The 13,157-nt window shown below is 46.6% G+C and overlaps 1 protein-coding gene across 2 annotated transcripts in view; it reads left to right on the forward strand.

Annotated features, from left to right (window-relative positions):
• The window catches only part of MTA3 (metastasis associated 1 family member 3), a 964,160-nt gene that overhangs the window by 769,535 nt on the left and 181,468 nt on the right, over positions 1 to 13,157 (forward strand). The gene's annotated exons all lie outside the window — the stretch shown is intronic.

Consider the following 13,157-nt stretch of genomic DNA (forward strand, 5'->3'; position numbering starts at 1 on the left):
AGTCCAGATTTCATTTGTAGTTACCCTTCCTGCAGTCTATCCAGAATTATCCTACTGAACAACTTCTCAGAGCTATCTATGCTGCTTATGTGTCTGTAATTGGTTGGTGAATCTCAAATGACTCTGCACAGTTGTTAGATGTAGGGTGAATTAATATCCCAAGGGTCAGAACAAGGGCATTGTGGTCACCATAATGGCAAGGTGTTATAGTCATGTCAATCAAATACGGCCATTGCATTACATCCAGCATTATATAACCAATGAGACTAGTGTTATGTTTATCGGAGGTTGATCTACTGTTAGAGGCATGGAGTCCCTGGTTGAGAGTGAGTGTGTTTATTTCTGACTACCGAGGATGTCTATTTCTTAATGGAGGGGATTGCTAAACCCGTAATTCATCAAACACTGTCCTGTTCTGCTGTAAGGGTCTCACTATCTGCATCCAATGGTTCAAATTGACAAAGTTACTCCCCACAATTATTCTCATTAAAGCAGGTAGAGCTGCTAGATGTGTATTTAAAAGATCTATAACCAGAGACTCAGTTGTATTCCATGCTGATCTGCAATACACATCATATATATGATAAACTACATTTGAGGCGACAGTCAGGCTGATACACAATATGTCTGGGGAGAGCAAGATGGGCCCATCTTGATCTCCTTAATCATGCAGGCTAGAGCGGTTCTAATCCAGACTGTCCCCCGGATGACCTACCTTTCCCAGTAGTCATTGCTTCATGACTGAAGTTTACACAACCTGCACACAAGAGGAGAGTTAATGACCAGATATCTTGAAAAAGACAAATAGCGTGCTGGTCAATAAATTGACCCTATTCTGGGCTACTTAATTTGGAAGCTAAGCCTGCTACATTCCATGAAACAACCTTAATTGATGGGGCTGATATGGTGGAGACAAGTATTCCATCGTTAGAAGTGTGGGGGGGGTTAAACCATTGCTCTCCACTACTTCAGGTATCCAGAGGGAAGTATTGCTAACCCTGTTTTCTCGAGATAATGTAATATTTGCATGGCGGGCACTAGATTCCGTAAGTGATATTTTCTTGTGTAATATACATTGCTTCTGCTGATCTGTCCATGTTGTGATTGAACAAGGGCTGTTTTACCACTATGTGGCAGGGGATCAGAGCCAGGGATCACCAGCTCAGGCAAACCTTGGCTAGAGGAGACCCCGCATCCAATCTGAAACCAGTAATGTCCTGCCATCGTTTATAATCACTATGGATTGGAGTAATCAGCATACCCCCCTCATGGCTCCCTAAATTGTGGCCTATAGTGCTGATCCCCATTGAACTAACAGTCGGGGATATGGAATACGTGGCATTGTCAAGTCAATTAACACCTGCTAAAATGTTGTATCAGTTTGAGATTGGAATTGTAAAAACGTCAACATTACGCATAGAATAAACACAAGCAGAAGTTGAAGGATTACAAGCCCTTGATGGCTGCCATTTCAAGGCTGTCCGAGGTTGTGCAGTTGGCTCATAAAAGTAACCTAAAGGCAATAGTTCAATGTTACTCCTAGCTGTAGGTGTTTTTAAATGTCGAGTAAGCAGGTTCTGCACCAGTAATGGGCATCTAAAATAATTAACAGTGACAGTCACCACAGCGGTCCACCTCCCCTGGAACAATCCAGCCCACCCTGCGAGTCAGTAGTGTATTGCCTGCCAGGGATAGGGGGAAATCCCTACAGGGGTTTCCAACCATTTTTATATTGAAGGCAACTTATGTTGATGAAGCCATCCAGAGCTGCGAATATTATCAGAATGTCAATACTGCCCACATCAGACAAGCTTACATGTTTATTTTAAATATAAAGTTTTCAGTTTTTCTAGGCTGGGCTACACACAGGAGAGCTACTTATGGGTAGCTCAAGAGCTACCAGCAGCTCACGAGGTACTCGTTGGAGACCCCTGCGTGCCATACAAGCCAGTCCAGTGTTTCGTTATAGAGCTGTTCAGATGCCTTTCTCTGGTCTATGCAGAGGCAAAGGACTCTAGTTAAGATCGCCACAAAAGGGCTTAATGCTGGTGGGAGGTTACCCACAGGTTGTCTATGACTTTGAGGGATCCTCTGTGCCTCAACCTTTCTAGAATAGTTGCTCCAGAAGGATTAATCCCCTCAGAGTGATGCAACGATTCACCTTATTTGGGTGGAGAGGGGGGCACAAGTGCAAAGTAAGGACATGTCTGCTTAGGCTTCGAAATAATAAGATTGGGGCGGGCCAGGTCATTGAAGACTTTGTTAGAGTCATAGGCCCTGGTCTGTTAGTAGAGCTCCATTGCCCATCCACCTGTCCTCATGTTACTGTAGGAGCCAGATGAATCGCTGACTCTGATGAGTCCTGTACCTATTTGTTGGCAATCAATTTGTGCTCATTTGCTACCAAGCCAGTGATAAGTGGTGGGAGTTCTTTTAGGAGTTCTCTAACTTTTCTAGTGCAGTCCTCCATAAATTGTTGTACCCAAAGGGCTTTGGATGGAGGAACTCCATCTGAGCTCTCCATAGGAAGTGATAGCAACTGCTACTTGCAAGTTGGCAAGAGGCGAGAGCAAGTATTACTGGGTATCTCCATAGTTTTATTGTGTGCCATTCACCTAGATCACTTGGCCTTTGAAGATGGCTGGGGACTTTCAATGATGTTTGACACAATGTCAAGCACAGACCCACTATCTGTAGAGTGAGAAGCAGTAGGTGGATGCACAGGTGTATAGCTATGTCGTGGCCTGGGGTTGCACCCGAACGTAAAGAAATTCTCCTCTCCGTAATTTCTATTTCTGTACTAATTACCCCCGCAGCCCTCTGGAGCATCCTGTCAGTTGAGTTACTTTTTGCAAAGGGAGGGTAAGAATGGAATGACTTCCTACAAAGTTCCTTTTGCCCATCCCACCAAACATGAAAAATCAGCGCTATAAGTATAATATAGGCATGGCTGTATCTGGAATTTATGGGAAACCTAAGCTTTTCTGCATTGTCAGAGGCTCCTCAAAAAAGTCAAATCAAATGCCCCCGAAAGCAGCGGGGCTAATAAAGGCCAGCTAGAGCCAGTATCCAGGTCCGGGCTGTTTCAACAGACATCCCACAAAGTACCTTGCATTTGAGGGTACTCAGACAGGAATAACTCCACCCTCCCAACAGCTGTATTTTAAATATATAAATCCTCCTCAATTGTTTGATGGCCAGGTTCGGATGGGTTCAACCCCACCTCTTGGGGCTCAAATGTCTTCAAGCACTTAACACTATCAAAGTGTCATCTCCATGGGTTTGAGCCGAGGGGGGAATGGGCAAGTGTTGCAAGCATCAAGCCCCACTTTCCACTGCAGCATTTTGTGACGTTCTCTCACACAGCTGGAACACAAGGTTTGTCAGAGAACTGCCCTGTTTATCCCCCATCTGGGTCGATACATCATAAGCAGGCTTAGTGCTGGCTGGGTAAGAGAAGACAAACTCAGCAAATAGGAAGGCAGACAAATGGGGTTGCAAATAAAGCAGATAGAAAGATAATGGGACAGTCAAGAGTATTACAACAACAGTACCTTGTTCTTGGTGTAGAGCAATAGTGGTGGTTAATCCTGTTGCGCCGAATGCTTGCACATAGACCCAAGGGATGTGGCCCTGCCCTGAATCTTCCTGGTGCTGACGGGCCCAGGGTCGACCTGCCCTTGGCCTAGGCTTTGCCCTGGCACAGACCTTGCCCTTCCCACATAGTGGGTGTTGGCGTACAACTTTGTATTGCCAGCAGAAGCTGTAGGTGCATGCAACAGAGGGGCCTTCCCCTAGCCCCGATGAAGATTCACACTGGAATTCCCTGTTGCTGCCAGTCACTGTGTACCATCCATTGGGTTTTGGAGTGCACCTTAGTAGTATCGACAGAAGCCGCAAGTGATAAAGGGGCCTCCTCCTAGCCCGATGAAGCCTAGGTCTAGCAGTCTATGTTGCTGCCAGTCACTGTGTCCCATGCAGTGGGTGTTGTAGTGAGTCTTTATAGCAGCAACAGAAGCCACAGGTGTGTGTGCCGATGAAGCCTGGGTCTGTGTTATACTTTGCATCCTTTGCATGTTTTCCCATAACTTTTTGCCCTCTGACCTCCTGTTTTTCTGACTCTTATTGGTGGCTTTTAGGAATCTGCACTTTACCACTGCTGACCAGTGCTAAAGCACAGGTACTTTCTACTCTAAAACATGGTAACATTGGCTTCTGCACAATTGGCATATTTAATTTACCTGAAAGTCTCAGTAAAGTGCACTGCAGGTGCCCAGGGCTGTAAATTAAATCCTACTAGTTGGTCTGCAGAACTAATTGTGCCACCTACTACAGTAGCTTTTCAAACATGTCTCATGTCTGCCACTGAAGAGCCTGTGTGTGCAGTTTAAACTGCCAGTTCAACTTGGCAAGTGTACCCAAACCTTTGTTATTATTACATGTAAGTCATCCCTAAGGTAGGCCCTAGTTAGCCCCAAGGGCAGGATGCAGTGTATTCATAAAGTTGGACATGCACTTTTTAGTTTGGATAATGGAAATTATTTTTTCAGTATTATAAGGTCTATCTCTCTGATAGGATAGCATTGGGATTACCTTAAAACATCTTTGAAATGTAATTTCCAATTGGGAAGTGACAAAGATGTAGAGTTTGTTGTCCTAGGAGTCACAATTTAAAATCATAACTTATGCTGAAGTCGAATTTTAAATTGTAAGCCTGAAAATGTCACTTTTATGAAGTTGGCATTTTCCTACCTTAAACCATTCTGTGCCTTAGCCTGTCTCTGAATACACGTCTGGGTTGGGGCAGGTGACAGCTATGCTTTGTGAATTCCCTCTAGACAGCCACAAACAAAGGACACTCAGGTGCATCTCCATTCATATACATATGGATCGGTCTTCCTGGGCAGGGGGAAGCAGGAAGGGCTTAGCATTTACACTTCAATAGGTGGTGTCCTGTCTCCACACAAAGGACTGGTTACCGCCCTCTCCCCCACTGGTAGCCTGACAGACAGGGCTAGGATGAAGGGGACCCTAGTGCACTTAAGAGAACCCTTTTGAAGTACCCTCCTCATCAAAGGCATTTTTGGATATAGGTACTGGACCCCAAATGCCCGAAAATCAGATCTCTGCTGAACCAAGGACACTGCCAGGAAGAAAGACTGCTGTGCTGCCAGGAGAGACTCCCACTCTGGAACTGTCTTACTGTGTTGGCCTTGTGCTGCTGCTGCAGGAGGGACTGCCACGTTGATGCTTGCTGTGCTATGTTAACCTGCTGCTTCTGTCCTGCAGTGAGAAGGACTGGACTTGCTCTCTACATCGTTGCTACCAAGAATCTCTAAGGGCCTGCTGGCTCCCCCCCCCCCCCCCTGTTTCTACAGTCTCAGGGACATCAAATACTGCTTGAAATTCTCCTGGTGCTGTTGGACTCTACCCTGTGAGTTCTACCCTTACCTGGGGTGCCACTCTATAGTCCTGGGTCTCAGAAGTGGGTTCTGCAGCTGACAACTGTAAAAAGTGATGCATAGCCCCAATTGCGGCAGACAAATGGACACAGTGCTTCACAGAAATGACACATGACATCTACAACTGCAAGAATTGTCTCATCAGCCCGGGAGCAGCAGAAACATCCACACATCTCATTCTCATTGACAATGCAGAAGCTTTCCCACTGCATGACCCAATGGCACCACTCTGCTCAATCCACCTCTGATGCCTCACATCCACTTCCATAGGAGCCTGATGATGACGCATCATCCGAGTGCGGCAGAAATATCAACACATTATCTTCCTGCCCTTCGACGCATTTCTCCAATGCAAGGCACTGCTTAGTGGACCCTGCCCGGGTCTGTAGCCAGCCTCCCTTCCATGCGGTCAGCCTAGATTTTGACTATGTGCCAGTCCCTTCCAACCTCAAGTAACCTTTCGATGGCTATAAACTTCTAACCACTGTTTTCACATTTATTGTATTTTTGCCTTCTTGGTCTTGTTTTACTCAGATAAATACGATCTAATTGTTCTAAACTGAGTCTTTCATTGTGTTACTGTAATTAAATGTTGCACAAATACTTTACACTTTGCCTTATAAGTTAAGTCTGCTTGCTCTGTGCCAAGCTACCGAGGGTGAGCACAGGTTAATTTAGCTTCTGTATCTGACTTGACCTAACTAGGATTGTGATCCCTACTTGGACAGGGTGCATACCTCTGCCAACTAGAGACCCAATTTGTAACAGACTAGAAGTCCCTGTTGCCGCCAGTCACTGTGTCCCATGCAGCGAGTGTTGGAGTGTGCCTTTGTAGCACTGATAGAAGCTTCAGGTGTAGGAGGTAGAAGGGCCTCCACCTTGCCACAGTGAAGCCTGGGACCGGAAGTCTTTGTTGCCGCAAGTCACTGCATATTGGTCTTCTGATATGTAAAACATATCTGCATACAAAGAAAGAATAACAAGGAAAAGGCAATCCGCGATGACCCCTGAACCTAGAACGGTATAAGGATCCACATCTAATTCCCTTGAGTCCAAAGAGTTCCCACCATATGCCCTGTATTTTACCATGTTTCTGTGGGCAGTAACAAGCTGCAACCATTGGCTCCTCCACCTTTGAACAACAGTTCATAGCAATCTGCCACGCATTCAAGTCAGGGGCATTCTTGGAAGTCCGTTGCCGGGTACTATTACGCTTCCCAAACAATGTGCCCATGCCCACCAAGTATCTCTCGATCCTCCTACCGCTCAACTCCTCTAGAAGGCTCAAGACCCCGATCATGGGTGAGCAGTGTATCGGCCTACCCAACACAAGCCCCCAAGAAGTTGGGACCAATAGTTCTGTATTATGGGGCACAGCTTAATCACATGGTAAAAAATCTGTGGTGTCTGCCCACATCTATGGCAGGTGGGTGTTATCAGCTCACGCACCTTCCCAAGCTTTTTGGGTGTCAAATAAGTTGTGTGAAGAACATTCACTAGGATCATGTGAAGCCAGGGGGTGGGGGCTGGTCAGCTCCTGTCATACCATAAGTGTTTCTCTCCTTTCCTCATCCTCCAAGGCGCCCACCCAGGCTTCCCAGTGAGTGCGGAGGGCCAGGAAAAAATCTGAGGAATTAATCACCAAGGAGCAGTAGATCTGGGAGACTCCCCACTGACCCAGAGGGACATAAGGGCCTTAACTTACATAGGGCTAAACTCTGGGACCTCCATCAAAGCGGGCTGGTGATAAGATGAAGGACAATCTGCATGACACAAGTGAGAGTTCCACTTGGTATGCTAGGTCTTTATGCCCCCTTGAAGTCAGTTATTTAAGACCACCAATTGTGAGGCCCAGTAATAGAGATGCAGGTCAGCCACCACCACCCTCCCATCAAGGCTTGGATTGTACACATTTGCTGAATGCTATGTGAGGGGTCTGGTGGTTCCATAAGAAGGGGTGCATCACAGCTTGAACTGAGATAACCCACATTTTGGGAAATGCCATGGGAGAAGTTCTACAGCAAATATGAAAACCGGGGAAGGATCATACTTTTAAAAAGTGCAATTCTTCCCTTGAGATTGTGGGGCAAGGAGGAACAGCGCTGGAGATCTCTCCTTATACATGTTGTCAAAGGCGTCAAGTTCAGTGAATATGCCAGGGCAGGAGCCAGGGAGAGGTAGATGCTCTCAAGATAGAGGCAACTCAGCTTGCAAAGAGGAATAGAGCCGGGCCAGCTGTGGTCCTGCAAGGATTTGGAATAATTGATATGGAGCCCAAACGGTTGGCCGTAAAGAGCTAGCATATCCAGAGCCTGAGGGCCAAACATCAAGGGATTGTGCAGGAAGGGGATCACATCATCAGCATATAGCGCTATCCAGTCCTCCTGTGCAACTCTCCCCCACCAAAACCCCTATATATGCGCCACAATGGATCCATGTTGCCAGGGACTCTATTGCAAGGGCAAACAGGAGAAAGGATAGAGGACATCCCTGCTGAGTGCCCCTCTGAATCGGGAAGGCCCAAGAGAGAGTTCTGTACAGTTGAATCCTATCCGTGGCCCCAAAGTACAGTGTTTGCATGTATGTGATAGACCAAGGCACAAAATACACCAAGCCAGTAGATCTCAAAGGAAGTCCCAGTCAATGGAATCAAAATTCTTCTTGAAAGCAATATGGAGAAAAGTGTTGGAACGAGGCAGTAGGTGACGATATGCCACGGCTGCTTGCACCTGCTGAACAAAGCCACATTGGTCTAGGTGGACCAGCGTAGGGACAACACGGAGGAGGTGACTGGCCAGCATTTTGGCATAAATATTGAGTTTGGTATTAATGAGGGAGATCAGGCAAAAGGACACACAAGCCTCTAGAGGGCGCCCTGGCTTGTGGAGGACCACAATTGTGGTGTAGCATAACTCCCCTGGGAATTGGCCATTTTGAGAAGCCTTGTTGTACAGCAATAGGGAGTGGGGCAGTAATGTATTCCAAAACCTCTTGTAATATTCTGGGGGAAAAACCATCAAGACCCAGTGTCTTGCCTGAGTTCAGATTTGAGAGGGCAGATTCAACCTCAGAAAGAGTTAAAGGTGCATCTAGCATGGCTTTGTCGTTGGGCAAGGGCTCAGGAAGGTAATTCCTTGATCAAGGGGGAGGAGTACTCGCATTGGGGTCATGGGCAACACATATACAATGTACTATATTAGTTCACAAAAGCAACTGCAGTGTCACTGGTCTCCATTAGCAAGCCATGGTTGGGGACCTGGATGCTGGTAATGACTGTTGGTGAGGCCACAGGAGGCTAACCAGTATAGAAGTTTGCTTTATTTGCTGCCCCAGCTGTACACTCTGCTCTGGGAGGCAATCCAGCATTTCTGTGCTTCCTTGAGGCTCAGCTGGCATTTCAAGACTGATACAGTGTGAGTTGGCAAGGCTCAGTGGGTTCTGCAGTCGACGCCCCAATGCCTGAAGAATGTGGAGTTCAAGCCTTTTAACCTGCAATCATAGCTGGGCCTGGCCACGGAAATGTGTTCTGGGGGTACCTCTCATGTAGGCATTGCTGGAGGCCCAAAAAGTCCCAGAGGATTCCACAGACCCGATATTGAGTCTTTGGAAAGCAAGCAACTCCATCAGATACTCGACCACAGGTGCGTTCATAAGGCACCATGCACTAATGCGCCAAATCGGGTGCTCCCCATGGTCCTCGAGCTCCAGTTAGACAGTAACCAGGACATGATCAAAGATGCCTTTTGGCAGGAGACCCGCACCGGTGAAAAGGAGCACATCCAATCCTGGCATGAAAACATAATCAATGCGTGTGTTAGTTTTATGTGCAGCAGAGGTGTGGGTTTATTCTTTTGTGTGTGGGTGCCAGGTGCACCAAACAACACAGAGGCCAAGGCCAGATGCCCAATCCATAAGACAGGTATTCGAGAATGCAGGGCCTACTAAAACCTTAGAGCTGTCGTTGGTGGGTGACATTAGCATGTTAAAGTCCCCGCTGACAATAGTGACACCTCCCTCCCCCAGGGGCTGTCGGCCATTGCCTTTTGCAGTGTGTCCAGCGTGGGGCCAAAGAGTTGTTGAGATACATAGACACTCAGCAGGCGGCATGCCTGGCCATTAATTATCCCATCAGCCATGACAATTCTGTCCTGAGGATCATAGGTGCAATGAGTGACCACCATGGGAAGCCTCCTGTGTATGAGGATAGACACCCCCCGGAACCTCTAGTAATATTCCATATGATATCTGTATCGGGCCAGGAAGAGGCATCAGGTACTGAAAAGATGGGTTTCTTACAGCAGGAGGATATCAAGTGCATGGCACATTGCAAAACCAGGACTGCGCTGCATTTAATATGGTCACTATAAACCACAAAAGTTCACCTCACAGGGCACACATACTATGTTCCTCCATCAGAAGAGTCCAGATGAAAAAGAATACAGGGCTGCTGACTCAGGAAAACTGTCAAGTCCAATGGACAGCGAAGGAGTCCCAGAGCAGGCCAAGTCTCATTGTTCCTCCTAGGATATGGATATGCACTTCAGAGGTTACCAAAGGATTTGGTCTAGTAGCAGCCTCTGCTTTCTCCATGGGACCACGTGAGGGACTAGGAGTCTCCCCAATGGTCCAGCCACCTTGTCCAATAGGGCCGGTTCCTGCCGGTCTTTCCCTTTTCGGATGGATGGTCTTCCAGGGGGTGGCATATTAGTGTGCATGTGCCTATTTTCCATAACCCGTTCCCATGCCGCTTTAAAGGTGTCAGAGAAATAGGTTTTGGAGGCATGAATGACCTTCAAATGGGAAGGGAGTAGAAACATAGAGCTAGGGCCCATCGTTCTCAGTTTTAAAGGACCAGCGTGGTACTGTATAAGGCAGGTGTAGTCTGGGAAGACAAAAATCAGAGATGATTGAAAGGTCGTGGTAGAACTGGAGATTATTCCGCAGGGTCAGGTTTTTTGCATCTTCTGCCCAGAGGTGCGGATTACGGGACACCATCGTAAGGTGGGTTACCTCTGCCTTGAGAGTGGATACAGAGTCTTCCAAGTCTGAAATGCGCCCTTTGGCGCCTGCTACACAATCTGCACATTACACAGATCCTGGTGCAGGAGAGCCACATCAACACCAACCTACCTGATCTTAGATTCTACAGCGGGTATGGAGGCCTGGGTAGCCTGGAGAATGTCATCTGTGTTCGGTGAATCCTTCGGCTGAGAAAGCAAGAAAGTCTTGGTCCCATACGCTGTGTAGGAGCAGGTTGGACATCTCCTTTCACCATAATTTTTTGCATGTGGTGGCTGGTCTGCAGACTGCAAATACGCAGTCCTAGTGATCTGTTCACCAGTATGAGTCCCCACTCCAGAAAGCGAGCCACCAGTGTTCCAGGGACTGAACAGCCATGGGAAAGTACTGATGCAATTGGGGGAGCTGTGGCATGACCCGCTTAGACGGGGTGGTATCCTTCCTGGCAGCATGAGCAGTCAGCACCAACAAAGCTGTGGCCGGTGGTGACACAGGGTCTGGGAAACTGCCACTTTGTTGCAGTACCTCACCCACCCACTTTTTGCTGGGCTTCTGGATGCAACTTGGACTGGAATGCACTGGGATACTGCTAACCAGGTTTCCAATGCCAGTGTTCTTTCCCTAAAACATTGTAAAGGTAATTGGATACACCTTTAGCTACCACTATAAATACCTAATAAAAAGGTACTGTCAACATCAGGACAGTGCGCGCTCTATGGGCAACGTAATGCAATAAATTAACTCATATGAAATGAAATAATCCATGCATTATGTATTAATGCAGTATGTTAATCTTTTGCATTGCAGAGATTCATGTTGAAACATCATTAATGCTGTTTGCAATGTATTGCGCATTTTCAAGGCTTTGCTGCAGTATTACAGGGTGTGGTCCCTATTCTAAGCCTTTCTAGAATCCCTTCCTGCAGCCTGGCTGGGTGTGGCACGTGGGCGGGGCCTGGGTCTATTTAAGGGTCCCAGCCCAGCTCCACGTGCTCACTATTCAGAGGTCCTGGTGCAGAGCAGCAGCATTTTCCTGAGCTCCTGTGCTGAAAGCCTACCTAGGATTTCCAGGCCATGTCTTCATTTCCTTTGGTGATCTTCAAGCAGGGCGGTAAGACGGAGGTCGGGTTAGGCCCCCAACTCCGTTTTCAGAAATACTCGAGTTTTGGGCCTTTTGGTTACATCGCATGTGCAATGTTTTTCTTGGCATTTTACTCTTGATGGTTGAATCGGCAACAGAGTGATCGATTCATTCTTGGCATTAGACTCTTGCAGTTCGGATCAGCAGTGTCGGCGATCATATCTTGCCATTTAGCTCTTGATGGTTGAATCGGCAACAGAGTGCTCGATTCATTCTTGGCATTTAACTCTTGCAGTCCGATCGGCAGTGTGCGCGATCGTATTTTGGCATTTAAACCTTGATGGTTGAATTGGCAACAGTGGTGCACGATTCATTCTTGGCATTTAAGTTTCACAGTTCGGATCGGCAGACTGCGCGATTGTATCCTGCATTTAAACCTTGACGTTTGAATCAGCAACAGTGTGCACGATTCATTCTTGGCATTTTACTTTCACAGTTCTGATCAGCAGGGTGCACGATCGTATCCTGGCATTTAAACATTGATGGTTGAATCGGCAACAGTGTGCACGATTCATTCTTGACATTTAACTTTCACAGTTCGGATCGGCAGAGTGCGCGATCGTATCTTGGCATGTAAATCTTGGTGGTTGCATCGGCAGCAGTGTGCGCGATTCATTCTTGGCAATTAAAACTTGCAACTCAGATCGGCAGAGTGCTCGATCGTATTTTGACATTTGAATCCTGATGGTTGAATCAATGACAGAGTGCAAAAGTTATTCTTGGCATTTAACTCTTGTGTTTCAGATCGGCAGAAAGCGCGATCATTTATAGACATTGAAATCTTGATGCACGTTTTTTATATTTAAAGTGTGTAATAATGCTTAAGCAATTGAATCTTGAAGATCCAGACAAAGTGTGTCCTTGCAGTATCATTCATGAGATTATCACAGTTTATTCCTAAAAACCAATGTGTTCATTGATTACTGTTATAGTGTGCCTTTGCAATATCATTAATGAACCTAACTCATATTATTTCTGAAAACTAATGTGTTTATTGATCATTGTAATTAAGTAGTTTCTATTCAAAGAATAACTTGAGTTAGTTCAAGGTTCAGAGCCTCAGATTGTATTCTAAAGAAACGTTCTTATAAAAGATTGCATAATCTTAATTTATTTTCCAGGTACTCAAAGCTAATAAAGTCATGATATATAAAGGCTCTTGATTATTCATGTTATCAGTCCATGGCTATCCTGAACAAAATCTATGAAAGTCAAAGTATATAATCTGATTGTTGTGTTCTTAATTTTTCCTTCCACAGGTCTCCTTCCACGCTGTTTCCAACCTAAAACCCCTTCCCCCACTTGGCCATTCTTTAACTCTGTGCTATAACGGCTAGTAGAGTTTGGAGCTGCCAAGAGGTGGACATATTGGGAACGGGCGGAAACCCCGAGGATCCGGACTCCTTGACAGGTACTTAGGTACCCAGGGCATGGGGTACTAAGGGTAGGCCCCTGAGGGCAGCAGCACTGATTGTGCCACCCTCTAGGGCCATGCATCCAGATGCACCCAGCACTGCCATTGCAGGCTGGGTGTC

Source organism: Pleurodeles waltl, chromosome 5, assembly GCF_031143425.1.
Source record: "Pleurodeles waltl isolate 20211129_DDA chromosome 5, aPleWal1.hap1.20221129, whole genome shotgun sequence".
NCBI lineage: Eukaryota > Metazoa > Chordata > Amphibia > Caudata > Salamandridae > Pleurodeles > Pleurodeles waltl.